Source organism: Oncorhynchus clarkii, chromosome 4, assembly GCF_045791955.1.
Source record: "Oncorhynchus clarkii lewisi isolate Uvic-CL-2024 chromosome 4, UVic_Ocla_1.0, whole genome shotgun sequence".
Classification (NCBI taxonomy): Eukaryota; Metazoa; Chordata; class Actinopteri; order Salmoniformes; family Salmonidae; genus Oncorhynchus; species Oncorhynchus clarkii.
In genome coordinates this window covers 80,282,721-80,305,699 of record NC_092150.1, presented here as the reverse complement: position 1 = coordinate 80,305,699, position 22,979 = coordinate 80,282,721, and the positions used below count along the sequence as shown (strand labels likewise).

General features: G+C 40.2%; 1 protein-coding gene across 6 annotated transcripts in view; it reads right to left on the bottom strand.

The window, feature by feature from the left end:
* Nucleotides 1-5,420, bottom strand: part of LOC139407341 (myelin transcription factor 1-like protein) — a 131,269-nt gene extending 125,849 nt beyond the window's left edge. For all 6 annotated transcript variants that reach the window (XM_071151049.1, XM_071151052.1, XM_071151050.1 and 3 more), the window contains exon 1: nucleotides 5,334-5,420. The gene's annotated coding sequence lies outside the window, so the exon portion shown is untranslated. The remainder of the gene's footprint in view (nucleotides 1-5,333) is intronic.
* Nucleotides 5,421-22,979: the final 17,559 nt, after the last annotated feature.

Genomic DNA, 22,979 nt, shown 5'->3' with positions numbered 1-22,979 from the left:
TAGACAGTAACAGCAGTATACTGTAGGTAGGGGTAAAGTGACTAGGTAACAGGATAGATAATAGACAGTAACAGCAGTATACTGTAGGTAGGGGTAAAGTGACTAGTTAACAAGATAGATAATAGACAGTAACAGCAGTATACTGTAGGTAGGGGTAACGTGACTAGGTAACAGGATAGATAGACAGTAACAGCAGTATACTGTAGGTAGGGGTAACGTGACTAGGTAACAGGATAGATAGACAGTAACAGCAGTATACTGTAGGTAGGGGTAAAGTGACTAGGTAACAGGATAGATAATAGACAGTAACAGCAGTATACTGTAGGTAGGGGTAAAGTGACTAGGTAACAGAATAGATAATAGTGAATTACAGCAGTATACTGTAGGTAGGGGTAAAGTGACTAGGTAACAGAATAGATAATAGACAGTAACAGCAGTATACTGTAGGTAGGGGTAAAGTGACTAGGTAACAGAATAGATAGACAGGAACAGCAGTATACTGTAGGTAGGGGTAAAGTGACTAGGTAACAGGATAGATAATAGACAGTAACAGCAGTATACTGTAGGTAGGGGTAATGTGACTAGGTAACAGAATAGATAATAGAGACTAACAGCAGTATACTGTAGGTAGGGGTAACGTGACTAGGTAACAGGATAGATAATAGACAGTAACAGCAGTATACTGTAGGTAGGGGTAAAGTGACTAGGTAACAGGATAGATAGACAGTACCAGCAGTATACTGTAGGTAGGGGTAACGTGACTAGACAACAGGATAGATAGACAGTAACAGCAGTATTCTGTAGGTAGGGGTAAAGTGACTAGGTAACAGGATAGATAATAGACAGTAACAGCAGTATACTGTAGGTAGGGTTAAAGTGACTAGACAACAGGATAGATAGACAGTAACAGCAGTATACTGTAGGTAGGGGTGAAGTGACTAGACAACAGGATAGATAATAGACAGTAACAGCAGTATACTGTAGGTAGGGTTAAAGTGACTAGACAACAGGATAGATAGACAGTAACAGCAGTATACTGTAGGTAGGGGTGAAGTGACTAGACAACAGGATAGATAATAGACAGTAACAGCAGTATACTGTAGGTAGGGGTGAAGTGACTAGACAACAGGATAGATAATAGACAGTAACAGCAGTATACTGTAGGTAGGGGTGAAGTGACTAGACAACAGGATAGATAAACAGTAACAGCAGTAGGGGTAAAGTGACTAGGTAACAGGATAGATAATAGACAGTAACAGCAGTATACTGTAGGTAGGGGTAAAGTAACTAGGTAACAGGATAGATAATAGACAGTAACAGCATTATACTGTAGGTATCGGTAAAGTGCGAAGGTAACAGGATAGATAATAGACAGTAACAGCAGTATACTGTAGGTAGGGGTAAAGTGACTAGGTAACAAGATAGATAATAGACAGTAACAGCAGTATACTGTAGGTAGGGGTAAAGTGACTAGGTAACAAGATAGATAATAGACAGTAACAGCAGTATACTGTAGGTAGGGGTAAAGTGACTAGGTAACAGGATAGATAGAAAGTAACAGCAGTATACTGTAGGTAGGGGTGAAGTGACTAGACAACAGGATAGATAAACAGTAACAGCAGTAGGGGTAACGTGACTAGGTAACAGGATAGATAATAGACAGTAACAGCAGTATACTGTAGGTAGGGGTAAAGTGACTAGTTAACAGGATAGATAATAGACAGTAACAGCAGTATACTGTAGGTAGGGGTAAAGTGACTAGTTAACAGGATAGATAATAGACAGTAACAGCAGTAGGGGTAATGTGACTAGGTAACAGGATAGATAATAGACAGTAACAGCAGTATACTGTAGGTAGGGGTAAAGTGACTAGACAACAGGATAGATAGACAGTAACAGCAGTATACTGTAGGTAGGGGTGAAGTGACTAGACAACAGGATAGATAAACAGTAACAGCAGTAGGGGTAATGTGACTAGGTAACAGGATAGATAATAGACAGTAACAGCAGTATACTGTAGGTAGGGGTAAAGTGACTAGACAACAGGATAGATAATAGACAGTAACAGCAGTATACTGTAGGTAGGGGTAAAGTGACTAGACAACAGGATAGATAATAGACAGTAACAGCAGTATACTGTAGGTAGGGGTAAAGGATAGATAATAGACAGTAACAGCAGTATACTGTAGGTAGGGGTAAAGTGACTCGACAAGAGGATAGATAATAGACAGTAGCAGCAGCACGTGGTGAGTGTGTGTGAGTGGTGAGTGTGTGTGTTGTATCAGTATGCATGCAGGATGCCTATGTGCGCCATGTGTGCTGTTGTAAAAGACCCTCAGCAAGACCTTAACATGTCCCCTGTTGGTACCATTAGCACTCTGTGCCTCTTGATTGTCTCAGTGTAAAATGTAACCCGGTGTTTGTTTATTCAGCATGCAACCTGGGAAGACATATGTCTTCTTCTCTTTCTCTCTCTCTCTCTCTCTCTCTCTCTCTCTCTCTCTCTCTCTCTTTCTCTCTCTCTCTCTCTGTATATATTGTATAGACATCATTCAAGTTGCTCGCAGATTCCTGATGGCTTGGTCAAGTTCATGATCAACATTACTGGATGTACACACTATGATTCCCATATGAAGTTATTATTGGATAGGAGCAGGACCTTGTCTGTCTCAGGCATGACAGCCTTGTTACTTCTGTTCAGCCCCTGTCTTTATTGCTGATTCAACGCTCCCATTAGAAACAGACATAATTAGATAAGAGGTACCATGTTCATTCACTAGAAGGACATACCATGTTCAACCACAACAACCCTCGGAGAAGCAGAGAGAGAAGGACAGGCCAAAACCATGGACTCATTCCATACGAAAGGTAAATTGGTCTCTTCCAATTGGTCTCTTCCATTCTATTGATGTGGTTCTCAAAAGTGCTTTTCAAGGACTGCAGTTTTTTTTTTAAGTGTGGCTGTGTCTTTCGAATTGTTTTATCAATCTATTTATATAAATCAGCATCATCGTCATCGTCAGGGTTGGGGAGTAACTGATTGTAATCTGATTACATTATTTTGTTACTGTAATCAGTTAAGTTACCAGCACAAATATTTGAATCATATTACAGATACTACAGATAATTACTTATTGGATTACTTTTAAATTCAGAAAGGATGTTTGCATCATCACCACCACCAGCATCAACAGCCACAGCCACAGCAGCAGGAGATTGAACAATGCCTCAAGCCTTTATGAAGTCTAATTCACAAGTATATTTTAAAGTATCTTCTCTATGCTGGATTCATTCAAGTGTGTGTGTGTGTGTGTGTGTGTGTGTGTGTGTGTGTGTGTGTGTGTGTGTGTGTGTGTGTGTGTGTGTGTGTGTGTGTTTGTCTGCTAAATGACTAAAATGTCAATGTAAATGTGTGTGATCAGGCCTCAATAATCAGTGTGTGTTTGTCTCTGTGTGTATGTGTGTGTGTGTGTGTGTGTGTGTTGGTGCGTGTGTGCATGCGTGCGCGTGTGTGTGTGTGCGCATGTTTGTGTGAGCAGACAGCCCAACAGAAGCCTGTCTGGCTAATAGCATGACATGATTTGTCTGTCTGTCTGTCTGTCTGTCTGTCTGTCTGTCTGTCTGTCTGTCTGTCTGTCTGTCTGTCCAATATGAGAAGCTCAAGCTATGGTTCTCCTCCTATACCAACCCCAGCAGATCCCATAGGTTCACAAACTATGATTGAGGAGTTAAGCCCCCATCCACATCTGTCCAGGAAGACAGGGCAGGCAGACAGACATTTGTCAGGCAGATGTAAAAGCCATGTTAATACTGTTAATTAATACAATGAATACAAATTCTGAGAATACATGAAGAAATATAATGTGGAATAAATCTGCCTCATCCTCAACCATCAATTCTAACTTCCCATCGTTTAACCGCCCATGCCGAAACACTAATTCCATTGCTGAGATTTGTTTTGAAAACAGGCATACAGTACACAGCATAACATTTCAGCGTAGGTCTGAATATCAAGAAAATGTTTTCTGTATTAAACATAGTCCTTATTTACCATAGATGGTGGTTGCCTCTGAGTACTCCCCCGACTCCCTGCATTACGAGGATATTTTTTATCCCTTTTTTAATGCAACTATATTGTAGAAGTTCATTGAGCATGTCTCGGTCGGCTGAAACGGGGACGATCCACAGGTCAAGAGATCTCAGAAGCCACCCCATAAGTTCCAATCATAAATTCATAAGTGGCATATTAACATGCTACACACGACGTGTACGGGATACCATAGCAACTGACAGACCATTCAAGTCAAACCTGTGACCATATGATTCACTGTATTGTCAAACTATCAAAGATGTATATGTTTTTTTCTGGTCTGCTCAATACTACAATAACCTTAGTTCAAGTATGTATATTTTTGCCCACGCTCAAGAAAGAATGGCCGACTTAAATGCATTGCTACTTCCAATGTGTGGTCACTCCTCCGTCCTGGATTAACATAGGAGGATATTTTGATTAGAATTCAAATCAAACTGACATTTATTTCAGATAGTAGTAGCATAATGCATTATGTAAACAGCTGTCTTTTTGAATCCTATTTTGTGTTTCTATCAAACACAGGCATCTCTCTTTTACTAAAGAGTGTATGTCAGTTTTGCTATTTTAGTCTTGCATTTAACAAACAGTAGCTTTCAAAAGACACTCAATTTGACAATTCATGTGTTTGTGGTCACTGATAGATAGACATAGTTGTGTATTACAATATGTGAGGCTTCCAGTATAAGTATCAGTGTTGCTCATACTAGTAGTGTCCATCATTGTGGGACCCATCAAAGCAGCGTTCAGATAAACTTTAGTGGTAGCATCATACCTCACGCTCTAACAAACACACTGATATAGGCACAGTGTTTCCATGGAGATCCAATGTATCATACTTTTAAAAGCAGAAACATGCCAAAAATATATAAGCCTTATGGACTACGTCCATCTCCCCTAACTCACAGCAAGTGGAATTTTTGTCATTAGAGAAAAGTAGCGCCATGCCAAAATCCCTTCGGAGTTTGCAAGAAAGGCATTTCACTGTACTTGTGCATGTGACGTTAAAAGTTGAAACTTGAGATGTTGTCAACATTATGTGCTGGAATGTTCCCCACAGCCCTAGTCTCACTATTCAAAGTTAAGTAGCCATGCACTACTTTCAGAAGAGAGAAAGAATCCAAACTGACATGACACAACCACAATATAGAACAGGAGCAAGCAAAGTGTAGAAAGAATCCAAACTGACATGACACAACCACAATATAGAACAGGAACAAGCAAAGTGGAGAAAGAAACCTACTGAGATGGCGACGGTAAAGCTCTCTCTTAGCTTCCTCTCTTCCAGTTGTCTGAAAGTCAGTCTGCAACCGGTCTCCTTCTCCCTCTCCCTCTTCCTCTCCCTCTCTCTTCCTTTCTTCACTCTCTTTCTCTCGCCTCCCTCCCTCTTCCTCTCCCTCTCTCTTCCTCTGCTTCTCTCCTTCCTTTCTTTCACTATTTATTTGTCACTGTCGTCAGAGTCAGGGTGTTCTGCTCATTCCTGTAGCACTTAAGACATGGAGGGAGAGAATGGAAGAAGAGGGGAGCAGCAGCCACTTTAGAGAAGGGAGGGAGGGGCGCAATGGAGACACATACAGACAGGGAAGAGGGAGGGAGGGGGGAACAGGCAGCGTCTGTGAGGGAGGGAGCGAGAGAGAGAGAGCTCCTGTTCGAACGTAGCACTGCAGCAGAACACAACCCAGAGAGGAAGACTTACCCTCTCGCCGCACCCCAACCACCGTCGGCTCTCCAGACAACCATGGCAGACCCCCAGAGGAACCAACGACGACGACTGCTGCCCTCAGACAGACAGACAGAGAGAGAGAGAGAGAGAGAGAGAGAGAGAGAGAGAGAGAGAGAAAGAGAGATAGAGAGAGGAAGAAAGACAAAGATGAACCAAGCCAAGCCCACTGCCAAGCCTAGATTATCTGCTTCTCCGAACCAGCCAACAACACGCCTTCTGTAATCCTATTCCCCTCCTCACTGTCTCTGTCTACACCTCCCTGTCTCTCACTCCGTCTCTCTCACGTCTCTGTCATGTATAAATTCAGAGCAGTAGACTGTGTGCGGTATACTGTGTGCGGTAGACAGTGTGCGGTAGACAGTGTGCGGCGCAGGCGGCGGTAGCTCGGCTCTCTCCCCACAGAGAGGTTGTGTAGTCTCTGGAGCGGAGCGTGTGCAGCTGTGTGTGCAGTAGTGAGAGATGTGCCAGGCTAGCTAGTGCCTGTGTTTGATGTTGTATTTGGGAATCCACTAGCTAGTTCACATGGGCACACGATGGAAAATATAAGTCAACACCCAGGACTGTTGTGTATGCGAGGACTGTCATTATACATTGGGTGTTCATGCATCATATTTCAATTCCCTCTGTTAGTAGTGTTGAAATATAGATTTTGGTTGCTAATTAGTAGTACAGGATTATTGCTACTTAAAATGGTAATCCGCAGTTGAAACAAGTGTTTTCCTTGCCACTGTTTTGGTAAAAAGCTGAGGGATGGGGCTGGAGAAATGTAAGCGCTCTCAAATTCATAGACAGAGCTATGGAATGCAAGGACTGACCATGTTTGTTTACATTTACTTTGCTTACAAACATTGGAGTAAAACAAGCTTCTATGTTGGCTTCTGATGGGGTACGACAGTTGAACTAAGCTCAACGGGCATTTGTAAGTTATATTCTTCAATAACCAATGAGTATACATTTCATTAATTTAATAGGTCCAAAAATGGATGTACCAACTGCGGATTGCCCCTTTAAGGAAATATAGCTCCATCAGCTCCACAGTGTAGGCTACAGCTGTGAACTCTAGACAGCTCCTGGTGCTGAAATAGTGTACAGATCCTGGTGCTGAAACTAGTGGACATCTCCTTGTGTTGAAACTAGAAGACAGCTCCTGGTGTTGAAACTAGTGGACAGCTCCTGGTGCTGAAACTAGTGGACAGCTCCTGGTGCTGAAAGTAGTGGATAGCTCCTGGTGTTGAAACTAGTGGACAGCTCCTGGTGTTGAAACTAGTGGACAGCTCCTGGTGCTGAAAGTAGTGGATAGCTCCTGGTGCTGAAACTAGTGGACAGCTCCTGGTGCTGAAACTAGTGGACAGCTCCTGGTGTTGAAACTAGTGGACAGATCCTGGTGCTGAAAGTAGTGGACAGCTCCTGGTGCTGAAACTAGTGGACAGCTCCTGGTGCTGAAACTAGTGGGCAGCTCCTGGTGTTGAAACTAGTGGACAGCTCCTGGTGTTGAAACTAGTGGACAGCTCCTGGTGTTGAGATTACTGGACAGCTCCTGGTGTTGAGACTAGTGGACAGCTCCTGGTATTGAAACTAGTGGAGAGCTCCCAGCTCCCCTGTTCCACTCTACTGACAGACCCTGGTGCTGAACCACTGAACCAACCAATCATGTCAACAGAGCAGAGCACTGAAAACAACCATTAAATTTCAGCACTCTCAAGGGAGCGAGACAACAGCAGCTAGACTACAGGGTTGTGTTCCCTTAGAGCAGGGTTTGAGCTGAGGTGGTCAGTATACAGTAGAATTGTGAGAATCTGGGATTTGCATTGGTTGTGTCTAATGGCAGCTGTCGGAGAAATGCCATTCTAATCACATTAACGGGCTTAATCAGTTAATTACCAGCAGGGAAATGTCACAATGGTGAACAGCAAATGAAGAGACTAATTAATGGAAAGGGAAACGGACAAAATCTCCTGAAAACAGAGGTTGGATGGTCCAACTGTGAAAGTGATGAAAAGGTTTGACTTTATCTGCTTGGCCTCACTACCCCCTTCACTACACCAATGAACAGCCATTTTGACTGCAACATTCTAACAGTGTAATACATTTCATATGTGCTATCGGAAAGAATTGTCCTTTGATTGTCTTTATGAAAGTCTTGGGTAACGTTAAAATATTATTATTATATAGACTACCGGTCAAACATTTAGGAACATTGACTCATTCAAGCGTTTAACTTTATTTTACTATTTTCTACATGATAGAGTAATAGTAAAGACATCAAACTATGAAATAACATATATGGAGTCATGTAGTAACCAAAAAAGTGTTAAACAAATCTAAATATATTTTATATTGGATAATCTTCAAATAGCCACCCTATGCCTTGATGACAGCTTTGCACACTCTTGGCATTCTCTCAACCAGCTTCATGAGGTAGTCACCTGGAATGCATTTTAATTTACAGATGTACCTTGTTAAAAGTTCATTTGTGGAATTTCTTTCCTTCTTAATGTGTTTGAGTCAATCAGTTTGTGACGAGGTAGGGGAGTATACAAAAGATAGCCCTATTTGGTAAAAGGCCGAGTCCATATTATGGCAAGAACAGCTCAAATTAGCAAAGAGAAAAGACAGTCCATCATTACCTAAAGACATGAAGGTCAGTCAATAAGGAACATTTCAAGAACTGAACATTTCTTCTAGTGCAGTAGCAAAAAACATCAAGCTCTATGATGAATCTGGCTCTCATAAGGATCACCACAGGAAAGGAAGACCCAGAGTTACCTCTGCTGCAGAGGAGAAGTTCATTAGAGTTACCAGCCTCAGAAATTGCAGCCCAAATAAATAACAGACAAGAAACAGACACATATCAACATCAAATGTTCAGAGGAGAATCAGGCCTTCATGGTCCAATTGTTGCAAAAAAACTACCACTAAAGGACACCAAATAAGAAGAAGAGCCTTGCTTGTGCCAAGGAACACAAGCAATAGATGTTAGACTGGTGGAAATATGTCCTTAGGTCTGATGAGTCCAAATTTGAGATTTTTGGTTCCAACCACCGTATTTTTGCGAGATGTGGTGTGGGTGAACTGATGATCTCCGCATGTCTATTTCCACCATAAAGCATGGAGGAGGAGGTGTTATGGTGTGGGGGTGTTTTGCTGGTGACACTGTCTGTGATTTATTTAGAATTCAAGGCACACTTAACCAGCATTGCTACCACAGCATACAGCAAAGTATTGCAGCAATACGCCATCGCTTCTGGTTTGGGCTTAGTGGGATTATCAGTTGTTTTTCAACAGTACAATGACCCAACACACCTCCAGGCTGTGTAATGGCTATTTGAACAAGAAGGAGAGTGATGGAAAGCTGCATCAGAAGACATGGCCTCCACAATCTCCCGACCTCAACCCAATTGTGATGGTTTGGGATGAGTCGGACCGCAGAGTGAAGTAAAAGCAGCCAACAAGTGCTCAGCATATGTGGGAACTCCTTCAAGACTGTTGGAAAAGCATTCCAGGTGAAGCTGGTTGAGAGAATGCCAAGAGTGTGCAAAGCTGTCATCAAGGCAAAGGGTGTTTAACACTTTTTTGGTTACTACATGATTCCATAAGTGTTATTTCATAGTTTTGAAGTCTTCACTGTTACTATACAACGTAGAAAATAGTAAAAAATTAAGAAAAACCCTATAATGAGTGTTACTCCCTGATCTGTTTCACCTGTCTTTGTGATTGTCTCCACCCCCCTCCTGGTGTCATCCATTCTCCCCATTATCCCCTGTGTATTTATACCTGTGTTCTCTGTTTGTCTGTTGGCAGTTTGTCTTGTTTATCAAGCCAACCAGCGTTTTTGTGTCAGCTCCTGCTTTCCCCAGTCTCTCTTTTCTCGTCCTCCTGGTTTTTGAACCTTGCCTGTCCTGACCCTGTACCCACCCGCCTGACCACTCTGCCTGACCATGAGCCTGACTGTCGTCCTGTACCTTGGCCCCTGTTGCTGTAATAAACATTGTTTCTTCGACACGGTCCGCATCTGGGTCTTACCTTGATACCTGAAAGTACGAGCTTGCCATGACTGACCAAGCAGACCCGGGCCAGCTGCGCAACACCATCTCCACACAGGGAGCCCCCATCGGTATGCACGAGGAATTGCTTTGTGGTCTTATGGAGGGATCCAAACATTGAAAGCCATGACCAGGCATTGGACAGTTTGCTGGAGCAAATCCACGTGTTGTCTGGGAGGCAACCTACCACGGTGGTAACCCCACAACTCCTCAGAGACTCAGCTGCTAGCAGTGCCGTCTCATCGGTCACTCCACCTTGTCGGGAGCCCCGCTTACCTCCTCTGGAATGCTTCAATGGAGAGCCGAGCACCTGTCGGGCGTTCCTAGCTCAGTGTGCCCTCATCTTCGAGCATCAGCCCTCCTCCTTCCCCTCGAATCGCTCCAAGATAGCCTGCCTCATCATGCTGATGTCCGGGAAGGCTCTCACCTGGGCTACTGCCATGTGGAAACAACAGCGGCCCATATGCGCTTAGTCTGGAAGGGTTCGTGGGAGAAGTGAGAAAAGTCTTTGATGCCCGTTTCTCTGGGCGAGAGGCCACCCGGAAGTTAATCCAGCTTTGACAGTCTTGTTTGTCAAGCCAACCAGCATTTTTGTGTCAGCTCCTGCTTTTCCCCAGTCTCTCTTTTCTCATTCTCTTGGTTTTTGACCCTTGCCTGTCCTGACCCTGTACCCACCCACTCTGCCTGCCCCTTAGCCTGCCTGCCGTCCTGTACCTTGGCCCCACCTCTGGAATACCAACTTCTGCCTGACCTGACTCTGAGCCTGCCTACCGTCCTGTACCTATGCCCTGTTGCTGTACTAAACACTGTTACTTTGACACGGTCTGCATCTGGGTCTTACCTTGATACCTGATAAACGAGTAGTTGTTCTAAAGCTTTTGATCAGTAGTGTATATTTATTTTTTACACAATAGGATTTTCAATCATTTCTGTTACTTTTGGTGATCTACTGCCTGGTGCTCAGTTGTGGAGCACCAAATAAGTGCTGTCACGTGTAGGTGACCAGCCTGCTCGTTATGATGCACACCTGTCACCATCTTTACGCGCACCTGCGCATCATCAGACTCACCTAGACTCCATCATTTCCCTGATTACATTCCCGGAGGAAGTGCTGTCACTCCCTTTGTTTCCTTCCCCAGGCGTCATTGTTTCTGTTCCTGTGTCAGTTCTGTGCGTTGTTCGTGTTTCTTATTTTTGTATTATGTTATATTTATTTATTAAAACACTCACTCCCTGAACTTGCTTCCCGACTCTCAACAGACATCGTTACAGAATGACTCCTCACCTAAAGGAAGCATCAGGGAGAGTCTTTTTGTTTTTGATGTTTCGGTGGGAATGACGTCGGGTCTGGGAGCTGCTACAGGCTCTCATGCCTCAGACAGATCGCCAGGCTCCTCTGCCTCCACCGGTTCGTCGGGCTTTCTTGCCTTCACCGGATCGCCAGGCTCCCCTGCTTCCACCGGCTAGTCAGGCTCTCATGTCTCAGCCGGATCGCCAGGCTCCCCTGCCTCAGCCGGTCTGTCAGGTTTCCGTGCCCCAGTTGGTGACAGATTCCCGCGCATCAGCAGGGGTGACCAGTTCGCTCCTGATCCCTGAGATAGTCCCTTTGGTTGGCATCCTGCGGCTGGAGTCGAATGCACCGGGGCTACCGTTACCAATGCTATCTCAGGAGCTCTAGGTCGCCATGCTCCCGCGTCTCAGCCGGACTGACACATATCACAGTGTTTTATTAATTTGTATTTATTTTTTACAAATGTTATAATTTTTCTTCCACTTTTATTTATTTTTATTTTTTTTATCCATTTGAATCCCACCTTGTAACACAACAACATGTGGAAAAAGTCTGTACAGTTGAAGTCGGAAGTTTACATACACCTTAGCCAAATACATTTAAACTCAGTTTTTCACAATTCCTGACATTTAATCCTAGCAAAAATTCCCTGTATTAGGTCAGGTAGGATCACCACTTTATTTTAAGAATGTGAAATGTAGAGAGAATTATTTATTTCAGATTTTATTTATTTCATCACATTCCCAGTGGGTCAGAAGTTTACATACACTCAATTAGTATTTGGTAGCATTGCCTTTAAATTGTTTAACTTGGGTCAAACGTTTCGGGTAGCCTCCACAAGCTTCCCACAATAAGTTGGGTGAATTTTGTCCCATTCCTCCTGACAGAGCTGGTGTAACTGAGTCAGGTTTCTAGGCCTCCTTGCTCGCACACGCTTTTTCAGTTATGCCCCAAAATATTCTATAAGATTGAGGTCAGGGCTTTGTGATGGCCACTCCAATACCTTGACTTTGTTGTCCTTAAGCCATTTTGCCACAACTTTGGAAGTATGCTTGGGGTCATTGTCCATTTGGAAGACCCGTTTGCGACCAAGCTTTAACTTCCTGACTGATGTCTTGAGATGTTGCTTCAATATATCCACATAATTTCCCTCCCTCATGAAGCCATCTATTTTGTGAAGTGCCCCTGTCCCTCCTGCAGCAAAGCACCCCCACAACATGATGCTGCCACCCCTGTGCTTCATGGTCGGGATGGTGTTCTTCGGCGTGCAAGCAGCCCCCTTTTTCCTCCAAACATAACCATGGTCATAACTCAAGCATCTTCACAAGGTCCTTTGCTGTTGTTCAGGGATTGATTTGCACGTGGTACCTTCGGGCGTTTGGAAATTGCTCCCAAGGATGAACCAGACTTGTGGAGGTCTACCATTTTTTTCTGAGGTCTTGGCTTATTTCTTTTGATTTCCCCATGATGTCAAGCAAAGAGGCACTGAGTTTGAAGGTAGGCCTTGAAATACATCCACAGTACACCTTCAATTGACTCAAATTATGTCAATTAGACTATCAGAATCTTCTAAATACATGACATAATTTTTCTGGAATTTTCCAAGCTGTTTAAAGGCACAGTCAACTTAGTGTAAGTAAACGTCTGACCCACTGGAATTATGATACAGTGAAATAATCTTTCTGTAAACAATTGTTGAAAAAATTCATTGTGTCATGCACAAAGTCCTAACTGACTTACCAAAACTATAGTTTGTTAACAATAAATGTGTGGAGTGGTTGAAAAACAAGTTTTAATGACTCCAACCTAAGTATATGTAAACAAGTTTTAATGACTCCAACCTAAGTATATGTAAACAAGTTTTAATGACTCCAACCTAAGTATATGTAAACTAGTTTTAATGACTCCAACCTAAGTATATGTAAATTAGTTTTAATGACTCCAACCTAAGTATATGTAAACTAGTTTTAATGACTCCAACCTAAGTATATGTAAACTAGTTTTAATGACTCCAACCTAAGTGTATGTAAACTAGTTTTAATGACTCCAACCTAAGTGTATGTAAACTAGTTTTAATGACTCCAACCTAAGTGTATGTAAACTAGTTTTAATGACTCCAACCTAAGTGTATGTAAACTAGTTTTAATGACTCCAACCTAAGTGTATGTAAACTAGTTTTAATGACTCCAACCTAAGTATATGTAAACTAGTTTTAATGACTCCAACCTAAGTGTATGTAAACTAGTTTTAATGACTCCAACCTACGTGTATGTAAACTAGTTTTAATGACACCAACCTAAGTATATGTAAACTAGTTTTAATGACTCCAACCTAAGTATATGTAAACTAGTTTTAATGACTCCAACCTAAGTATATGTAAACTAGTTTTAATGACTCCAACCTAAGTGTATGTAAACTAGTTTTAATGACTCCAACCTAAGTATATGTAAACTAGTTTTAATGACTCCAACCTAAGTATATGTAAACTAGTTTTAATGACTCCAACCTAAGTATATGTAAACTAGTTTTAATAACTCCAACCTAAGTGTATGTAAACTAGTTTTAATGACTCCAACCTAAGTATATGTAAACTAGTTTTAATGACTCCAACCTAAGTGTCTGTAAACTAGTTTTAATGACTCCAACCTAAGTGTATGTAAACTAGTTTTAATGACTCCAACCTAAGTGTATGTAAACTAGTTTTAATGACTCCAACCTAAGTATATGTAAACTAGTTTTAATGACTCCAACCTGAGTGTCTGTAAACTAGTTTTAATGACTCCAACCTAAGTATATGTAAACTAGTTTTAATGACTCCAACCTAAGTGTATGTAAACTAGTTTTAATGACTCCAACCTAAGTGTATGTAAACTAGTTTTAATGACTCCAACCTAAGTGTATGTAAACTAGTTTTAATGACTCCAACCTGAGTGTCTGTAAACTAGTTTTAATGACTCCAACCTAAGTATATGTAAACTAGTTTTAATGACTCCAACCTAAGTGTATGTAAACTAGTTTTAATGACTCCAACCTAAGTATATGTAAACTAGTTTTAATGACTCCAACCTAAGTATATGTAAACTAGTTTTAATGACTCCAACCTAAGTGTATGTAAACTAGTTTTAATGACTCCAACCTAAGTGTATGTAAACTAGTTTTAATGACTCCAACCTAAGTATATGTAAACTAGTTTTAATGACTCCAACCTAAGTATATGTAAACTAGTTTTAATGACTCCAACCTAAGTATATGTAAACTAGTTTTAATGACTCCAACCTAAGTGTATGTAAACTAGTTTTAATGACTCCAACCTAAGTATATGTAAACTAGTTTTAATGACTCCAACCTAAGTGTATGTAAACTAGTTTTAATGACTCCAACCTAAGTATATGTAAACTAGTTTTAATGACTCCAACCTAAGTATATGTAAACTAGTTTTAATGACTCCAACCTAAGTGTATGTAAACTAGTTTTAACGACTCCAACCTAAGTGTATGTAAACTAGTTTTAATGACTCCAACCTAAGTATATGTAAACTAGTTTTAATGACTCCAACCTAAGTGTATGTAAACTAGTTTTAATGACTCCAACCTAAGTGTATGTAAACTAGTTTTAATGACTCCAACCTAAGTATATGTAAACTAGTTTTAATGACTCCAACCTAAGTGTCTGTAAACTAGTTTTAATGACTCCAACCTAAGTGTATGTAAACTAGTTTTAATGACTCCAACCTAAGTGTATGTAAACTAGTTTTAATGACTCCAACCTAAGTATATGTAAACTAGTTTTAATGACTCCAACCTGAGTGTCTGTAAACTAGTTTTAATGACTCCAACCTAAGTATATGTAAACTAGTTTTAATGACTCCAACCTAAGTGTATGTAAACTAGTTTTAATGACTCCAACCTAAGTGTATGTAAACTAGTTTTAATGACTCCAACCTAAGTGTATGTAAACTAGTTTTAATGACTCCAACCTGAGTGTCTGTAAACTAGTTTTAATGACTCCAACCTAAGTATATGTAAACTAGTTTTAATGACTCCAACCTAAGTATATGTAAACTAGTTTTAATGACTCCAACCTAAGTGTATGTAAACTAGTTTTAATGACTCCAACCTAAGTATATGTAAACTAGTTTTAATGACTCCAACCTAAGTATATGTAAACTAGTTTTAATGACTCCAACCTAAGTGTATGTAAACTAGTTTTAATGACTCCAACCTAAGTGTATGTAAACTAGTTTTAATGACTCCAACCTAAGTGTATGTAAACTAGTTTTAATGACACTAACCTAAGTATATGTAAACTAGTTTTAATGACTCCAACCTAAGTATATGTAAACTAGTTTTAATGACTCCAACCTAAGTATATGTAAACTAGTTTTAATGACTCCAACCTAAGTGTATGTAAACTAGTTTTAATGACTCCAACCTAAGTATATGTAAACTAGTTTTAATGACTCCAACCTAAGTGTATGTAAACTAGTTTTAATGACTCCAACCTAAGTATATGTAAACTAGTTTTAATGACTCCAACCTAAGTGTATGTAAACTAGTTTTAATGACTCCAACCTAAGTATATGTAAACTAGTTTTAATGACTCCAACCTAAGTGTATGTAAACTAGTTTTAATGACTCCAACCTAAGTGTATGTAAACTAGTTTTAATGACTCCAACCTAAGTATATGTAAACTAGTTTTAATGACTCCAACCTAAGTATATGTAAACTAGTTTTAATGACTCCAACCTAAGTGTATGTAAACTAGTTTTAACGACTCCAACCTAAGTGTATGTAAACTAGTTTTAATGACTCCAACCTAAGTATATGTAAACTAGTTTTAATGACTCCAACCTAAGTGTATGTAAACTAGTTTTAATGACTCCAACCTAAGTGTATGTAAACTAGTTTTAATGACTCCAACCTAAGTGTATGTAAACTAGTTTTAATGACTCCAACCTAAGTATATGTAAACTAGTTTTAATGACTCCAACCTAAGTATATGTAAACTAGTTTTAATGACTCCAACCTAAGTGTATGTAAACTAGTTTTAATGACTCCAACCTAAGTGTATGTAAACTAGTTTTAATGACTCCAACCTAAGTGTATGTAAACTAGTTTTAATGACTCCAACCTAAGTGTATGTAAACTAGTTTTAATGACTCCAACCTAAGTATATGTAAACTAGTTTTAATGACTCCAACCTAAGTGTATGTAAACTAGTTTTAATGACTCCAACCTAAGTGTATGTAAACTAGTTTTAATGACTCCAACCTAAGTGTATGTAAACTAGTTTTAATGACTCCAACCTAAGTGTATGTAAACTAGTTTTAATGACTCCAACCTAAGTGTATGTAAACTAGTTTTAATGACTCCAACCTAAGTGTATGTAAACTAGTTTTAATGACTCCAACCTAAGTATATGTAAACTAGTTTTAATGACTCCAACCTAAGTATATGTAAACTAGTTTTAATGACTCCAACCTAAGTATATGTAAACTAGTTTTAATGACTCCAACCTAAGTATATGTAAACTAGTTTTAATGACTCCAACCTAAGTATTTGTAAACTAGTTTTAATGACTCCAACCTAAGTATATGTAAACTAGTTTTAATGACTCCAACCTAAGTATATGTAAACAAGTTTTAATGACTCCAACCTAAGTGTATGTAAACTAGTTTTAATGACTCCAACCTAAGTGTATGTAAACTAGTTTTAATGACTCCAACCTAAGTGTATGTAAACTAGTTTTAATGACTCCAACCTAAGTATATGTAAACTAGTTTTAATGACTCCAACCTCAGTGTATGTAAACTAGTTTTAATGACTCCAACCTGAGTATATGTAAACTAGTTTTAATGACTCCAACCTCAGTGTATGTAAACTAGTTTTAATGACTCCAACCTGAGTGTATGTAAACTAGTTTTAATGACTCCAACCTAAGTGTATGTAAACAAGTTTTAATGACTCCAACCTAAGTATATGTAAACTTCCGACTTCAACTGTATTCTTTCTGAACCAAAAATATCTTTCATGAAAAATATTGACTCGACATTCACTACCCCATGATACATCTCTGGGCTGAAAAGTGTCCCTATCGGGAGGTGTGTGTTTGTGATGTATTGTACTGTTCAAAGACAACGTTCCCCCTCAATACTACCTTGAAAAAAGGCAGATTGATAAGCCATCGTGCTCCAGAGAATGTTCCTGGCACATACACATGTACGCGCGCACACACACTTACCCGCGCACACACATACATGAATCATACCCAGCAAATACACTCGGACTGAGGGAGAGCTCGGTTTGTCTTTTGTAAAGTTTTAACCTCTTGAAAGTCTCTAAAAAAGTGTTCTATTGAAAAAGTTTGGTTACCTTTTGAATTTGGATCTCGTGACTAGGTTGGCATCAGTTGCTGGGACCATTACATCTGTCCAGGGATCCTGCCAACCAAAAGTTTGAAGAACTGCTTGCAGTAGCATCTAGCCTAGCTTCTAACTAGCTATCAAGCTAGCAACGTTTAATTGACAGCATGAACACAGCCCACGACGCGGTTAGCCCTTGTTAATGGGACCGCGGATTGTCCCGGGCTAAATCCCAGTAGTTTGTTGCTGTTTACATCTGCCCTTTGACCTGCCCTGTCTGGAACTGCGTTGAGTACCTGCGTTACCAATCGTTGCTACCATGGCATCCAAAACCAAAGGTGGGAGTTATGGAGAGGACAATGTTCATCACAGTTAAAGGATCTTTTAAATGAACAAAAAGGATTCTACAAGCTGCTGTAACTACATCAAGAAAATAGCTTTTTCCATAAACTAATAGACTCAACTAACAAAAGAATGGACGTTTTGACCAGAGAGGTCCAGGACCCTTAAAGGGGAAAATAATAGAAAATAAGAAATAAGAATGATTAGAATGGGAGTCCCCATTCAAGTCAATGATGGCATAATGGTTGGACTGGCGGCCATTGCGGGAGTACCCATAGAACCAAAGCAGGAAATAAAAGCAGGAAGTGTACCCAGCAAGCTGTGCTGTGATTTGTTGAATCAACTCAAATGACATCACAAAAAATGCATTCCATTGTATTAGCCACATCAGTAAACATCATTTGAATTAACATTCTACATTACCATGGAAATTATTACATCACAATACAAGGTGGTCATTGCGAGTGTTCCCATGAGTTTACCAGTCAAATTGCCAAGGTTAGAGCTTCCAAGCCCGTTTTATTCATTCTTATTTCTGTGATGAAAACACTAGGCTTTAGAACACCTGCTAACTCTAACTGTAATCAGTAATATTGGCATTGTTGCATCACTGGCAGGATTTGCCAAAAATAGCTCAATCCCAAAGCTGGCTGAAAGACCATGAACTCTGAGTGCATTAATGAGCAACATTTGCAGATGTCAAACCATGTATGAAAACATTATACATATTTTGAAAGCTGAGAATGTTAATCAGTCAAGAAAAAAACACCTGTTAAAATGTATATCTTTAACTTCCTAATGAAGATGGAAAAAAACTCACAGTAAAAGTAATACGTTTTACTGTGAATGAGTTACAGTCATTTTAGTGAACAGTGGTATTTTTCTAGAATTCTATGGAATGTTCTGTAATCAGACACTTCCTTATCTGAATTGTACTGTATATTAACTACATATCTGCACCAAAACATATAACAAAGGCATTTAGTCTTACATATGATCAGGAAAGACATACACAAGTAATATAGTATTCATTAATCAAGAACATAATTGAGGGGAATGCATCCTCTTGTTCCAACCCTGAAAACAAAGTGCAAGATGCAAACATTTGAATGACAAAATATGATAAGGATAAGGCATATATTAACAACAATGTGCTTCTACAACTTCATTTTCTTCTGTACATACATTCCACTAGGCCTATAGCCTAATACACAAAGAGTCAAAATGGGAGCAAATGAAAAGCACGTAAGAGAGGGAAAATGACCAATGACCAACTGGGCTACTGGGTGAAGACTAGGAGTCCCTTGACTAGTGCCTATGTCTGCAATGACTGTCATTCATATTCCATTCATCCAGTTCAATGTAACATCTATAGGTTTAGGCTATTACATGATACTCAAATTTTCCCTATACCCATCATGAGGTTGCTACAACCTAGCCTATGAATGACCGTTTACAACGTAGGTGCACACAGGTCGAGAAACAAATTTGAGTTGACAGACAGACAGTGGCACATGGAAAGACAGTGACATTCAATAACGCCTTGCAAACTCTTTCCTTCATCTAGCTATGCATAGGGTGTACTCATTAGTCCAACAGCTGCAAACGAGAGTTTCTATTGGACAAATTCAGGTATGTTTATCCCCGTTTTGTTCTGTTTGGTTCCGTTTGTTGAAAAGTTTTTCAACAGAATCGAGAAGTGAGAGGATCACGCATAATCACAATTATATTTAGTACAGTTTATCTAAAAAGGATAACTTTTTAGGATGGTCCTCCCTTTCCTCCTCTGAGGAGCCTCCACTGGTATATATAGGCCTAATAGTACATAACAATAAAACATAATTGACCATTACCAGCTAGACCAGGATGATTTAGGCTAGTTATCAAGCTGAATACCAGCCTGAGCTTTCAAAAGTCATAGATATTAGCTGATTAGCTAGCTACCATTCATCATAAGGGTTAGGCTTCAGGCTTAGGCTACATTCATTCTTGCAATCAACAGCTAGCTAACAAATTATCTTCAAATTGACAATATTAGCATTTTATTTTGAACAGTTTCGAAGACAACACTAACATCAAAAATCCAAGAGAAGAGCTAAATCAAGTAGATACTGTGCATTTGGAAGGTTTTCAGACCCCTTGAATTTTTCCAAATTTTATTACATTACTGCTGCATTCTAAAATGTATTAAATGTATCTTTCCTTTTCAATCTACACAAAATAATCCATAATGATAAAGCAAAAACAGTTTTTTAGACATTTCTACAAATGTATAAAAAAATTAAAACAGAAATACCTTATTTACACAAGTATTCAGACCCTTTGCTATGAGACACAAAATTGAGCTCAGGTGCATCCTGTTTCTATTGATCATCCTTGATTTCTTCAACTTGATTGGAGCCCATCTGTGGTAAATTCAATTGATTGGACATGATTTGAAAAGGCACACACCTGTCTATATATGGTCACAAAGTTGACAGTGCATGTCAGAGCAAAAACCAAGTCATGAGGTCGAAGGAATTTTCCGTAGAGCTCCGAGACAGGATTGTATTAAAGCACAGATCGGGGGAAAGGTACCAAAATATTTCTGCAGCATTGAAGTTCCCCAACAACACTGTGGCCTCTATCATCTTTAAATGGAAGACGTTTAGAACCACCAATACTCTTCTTAGAGCTGGCCACCTGGCCAAACTAAGCAATCGTGGGAGACAGGCCTTGGTCAGGGAGTTGACCAAGAACCCGAGGGTCACGCTGACAGAGCTCCAGAGTTCCTCTGTGGAGATGGGAGAACTTTCCAGTAGGATCTCTGCAGCACTCCACCAATCAGGCCTTTATGGTAGAGTGGCCAGATGGAAGCCACACCTCAGTAAAAGGCACATGACAGCCCGCTTGGAGTTTGCAATGGTCACCTAAAGGACTCTGAACATGAGAAACGAGATCTTCTGGTCTGATGAAACCAAGATTGAACTCTTTGGCCTGAATGCCAAGTGTCACGTTTGGAGGAAACCTGGCACCATCTCTACAGTGAAACATGGTGGTGGCAGCATCATCCTGTGGGGATGTTTTTCAGCGGCAGGGACTGGGTCAGGATTGAGGGAAAGATGAGTGGATCAATGTACAGAGAGATGCTTGATGAAAACCTGCTTCAGAGCGCTCAGGACCCTAGACTTCGGCGAAGGTTCACCTTCCAACAGCATAACCTTCCAACAGGAGTGGCTTCGGGACAGGTCTCTGAATGTACTTGAGTGGCAAAGCCAGAGCCCAGACTTGAACCCAATCTAACATCTCTGTTGAGACCTGAAAATAGTTTTGCAGCGATGCTCCACAGCCAACCTGACAGAGCTTGAGAGGATCTGCAGAGAAGAATGGTAGAAACTCCCCAAATACAGGTGTGCCAAGCTTGTAGAGTCATACCCAAGAAGACTCAAGGCTGAAATCCCTGAAAAAGATGCTTCAACAAACTACTGAGTAAACAGGCCTAAAAACCTGTTGCTTTGTCATTATGGGATATGTTGTGTAGATTTATGAGGGAATAAGGCTGCAACGTAACAAAATGTGTAACGTGTGAAGGGGTCTGAATACTTTCCGAATGCACTGCACTGTAGCTAGCTAACCAGCTACCTTGCCTCGTTTTTTGCTGACTGTATACTTGGCTTGTTATCAGAAGTTCATTTCACAGACTCATTTATCAATCTGAAAAAATACCATTAGCAGCATAAAAAATGAATTGTATACAGTTTCTTACCTTAATATCGTTGTCCTGATCTCAATAACAAAGCTGTCAAAGTTGTGAGAACCCTTTCAGGTCTAGTGGAGGTGAGGTGCCTCCCAGTGGCAGCATTCACTTTCAGTCCCCTGTCAAAATTAACAATTTGCTCAAACCTGCCAATGATGCATTGGTGTCAGTTGTTACTCTGGCAATTCAATATTGCACTACCCATACTTCTATTAAACCTTCTTCAATATCAAAATCCTAAAAATGTCTATGTTCTATGCACATGTTTAGTATTAGTGGATGGAATGCATATTTTTGCTTAGCTTTACTTCCTAAATGGTTTCCATTCTCTTTTCAGGACAGGCACCACAGGCTGAAATTACATTTTTGTATTTACCTATCAACATTTTTAGATTTGTTGGTATTTCTTCAAAAAGTAAACATAAAAATATCCAAAAAACTACATGGAATATATATTTTATGTAGTTTATCATACTAACATTGTCAACGTTTTTATGAATTTTAAGCACTTTAAAATGGACATATACTGAGTGTACAAAGAAATCCTTAATAGGGTGTGCTTGCCTGGCCTTAAGAACAGTTTGCAGTTCTCCCAGGGAGAGGTGGATGTCCTGAAAGAGACTTGCAGCAAGATGACAACAAACTGTAAGTCCTCTCGAGGTTACATTATCACTTTCTGTGAACCATTATTAACAATGACAGGGAAAACAGATTATCTAAAGGGACAATCCAGGAGGAATAACATTTTTTTGCGGATGGCAAACCAGCACCTTCACATGGGAACTGGGCTAAGTCTGAGGAGAAAGTAAGAAAAGTTAACACCTTAAAAGCTGCAGATGGATCACACAAAGATTGAGATGGAGCGCGCCTACAGGTCTGAAAAACATGTAACCTGCCTAGGTGACATACCCAGGCCGATAGTGGTCAAGTTCCTGAGGTTTAAGGACAAGATGGCTGTTTCTGGAGAGAGCCAAGAGCTTGAGAGGAACCAACATCTTCCTCAACAAGAACTTATCTGAAGCTGTGCGCCAGAGGTGGAAAGAACTTATCCAAGCTATGAAAGCTACCAGAGAGCATGGGGACATTGCTTACATCCACTACGACAGGCTCCTTGTCCACCCTCCCTCCCAAAAGCCTCGGAGGAATGAGAGAGAAAAGCATCAGCGTCAGTAGCTTTAGCCCAACATCACACACACACACATTTAATATATTTTGTCATCATATTATGTCTATCTCCGATAAGCTACCAAGGAAAGGACTTAGAATAGCCCATATTAATGTACTCTATGTAGCCTTAGAAATAAGGTTCATGAAATCAATAACTAGCTAACATTAGATAACACTCATATACTGGCCATATCTGAAACTAGCTTAGATAATTTATTTGATGAT